Raw genomic sequence first — 2,037 nt, forward strand, 5'->3', positions numbered from 1 at the left:
TCCCCCAAACTCTCCCCAATCCTCCCCTTCTCCCTTTTCTTTCCCCATCAACCCTTACCCCCACTCATCCCCACCAACTTTTGTATTTGTCATTATTATTATTGTTTCTGTGTGTGTGTGTGTGTGTGTGTGTGTGTGTGTGTGTGTGTGTGTGTGTGTATGAGATGCATGCATGCTAGGATACATGTGTGGAGTTCAGAGGACAACTTGCTGAAGTCAGTTCTCTTCTTTCAGCATGTGGACTCCAGGGACTGAACTCAGGTTGTTAGACTTGGTGGCAAGAACTTTTAACCTCTGAGTCATGTTACTGGTGCCAGGTATAGCCCAGTCTGGCCTTGAACTTGTGACCCTCCAACCCCTCCACTTCTTCAGCACAATGTACCAATGCAGACCATCATAGCTAGTAGTGCTGAGAATTTTTAACTCTTTTTCTACTGTCTTGTTTACAAACATAATTTCCTAATCAACCTTTCTCCATAACAACAATATAATGTTTAATAAAAAAGTACAGGGGCAATCAGTTACAAATCTTTATAAAATTGAATATGGAAATATTTCTTATAATATTATAAGGCATTATGACAAGTTGTGCTTAAATATAAAAATATTTGTATCTATCAAATCTGGGAAATGCTTTAGTATAAGGGGCAGCTTGTTTCCCGGCTGCCTGGAATAATCACACAGAAACTACATTATTTAAATCACTGCTTGGCCCATTAGCTCTAGTTCTTATGGCTAACTCTTAAATTTTAATTCAACCCATTTCTAGTAATCTGTGTATCATCATGGCTGTGGCTTACTGGGTAAAGTACAAGCATCTGTGTCCGATGAGGCTACATGGCTTCTCCCTGACTCCACTCCCCTTCTCCCAGCATTCAGTTTAGTTTTCCCCGCCTAGCTCTGTTCTACCCTATCAGGTCAAGCCAGTTCCTTTATTAACTAATGGTATTCACGCATACAGAGGGGACTTCCATATCACATTAGGCTAAAAGAGGAAATACAATATGATCTGTACCTCAAATTATATTCCTTTTACCCAGTATACCTAGAAACAATGTTTCTATGCTAGTAATTAGTGACAGTTTGACAGTGAGGACCATCGGTTTCATTTTTTCTTTCTATTACTTGATTTCTTTAAAATGATGAGATTTAACAACATGCATTTAACACTGGCTAATTTAGCTTTTTGATACTGCTTTTTAAACATTCTAAGATTGAGACCAAGACCAAGTACCCCTGCATTCCCCCATATTTTACAGTATGAGTGTTTGTGGGTCTCTCTCTTTTTCTCTGTCTAAATATGAATCGAATCCAGGTCCTTGAACATGACCAGCAAGCATTCTACCACTGAGGTATACCCTCATTCCAAGGATTTGTTCTTATTTTGAATTCTGTTTAAAAGTCAAATCCAGGCAAGGCAGCTATCCTTCCCATAATCCCTTGCACCCTTCCTTTCCAACTTAGGCCCTGCAGAATGGCTCCTGCAAAGAAGGGCGGTGAGAAGAAGGGTTCTGCCATCTGCTAAGTGATGACCTAAGAATACAGCATTCATATGTTCATCTATAGAGTGGGCTTCAAGAAGCCTGTCCCTTGGACACACAATGAAATCTGGAAATTTGCCCTGAAGGAGATGGTGACTCCAGACGTGAACATTGATACCAAGTTCAACAGAGCCAACTAGGACAAAGGAATAAGGAATGTTCCATACCATATTCATGTACACTTGCCTAGAAAACCTAATGGGGATGAGGAATCACCAAACAAACTCTACCTGCTGATAGCTTGTGTGCCTGTAATTGCATTCAGAAATTGACAGACAGCCAATGTGGGTGAGAACTGACTTGCTGAATGCCAATAAGGTTGCAGAACTGAGAAGGAAAAGTCAAAACCAGTCAGGGTGTACCAGGTTCCTTTGGTTTGATTAGTGCAGAAGCTGCAGTCCCCAAACATGGCTCGACATGTAGTTCGTTACTTCCTGTATCTCTTCGTTAGTGCTTTTTTGGCTTTAAGACCCTACACGATTTCTGTTCTTGATCA

At 40.6% G+C, this 2,037-nt stretch overlaps 1 pseudogene; it reads left to right on the forward strand.

Moving 5' to 3' along the window:
• The first annotated feature begins 1,474 nt into the window (after positions 1 to 1,474).
• On the forward strand, positions 1,475 to 1,813 carry LOC101999739 (annotated as a pseudogene).
• Positions 1,814 to 2,037: the final 224 nt, after the last annotated feature.

This window comes from Microtus ochrogaster, chromosome 1 (assembly GCF_000317375.1).
Source record: "Microtus ochrogaster isolate Prairie Vole_2 chromosome 1, MicOch1.0, whole genome shotgun sequence".
Classification (NCBI taxonomy): Eukaryota; Metazoa; Chordata; class Mammalia; order Rodentia; family Cricetidae; genus Microtus; species Microtus ochrogaster.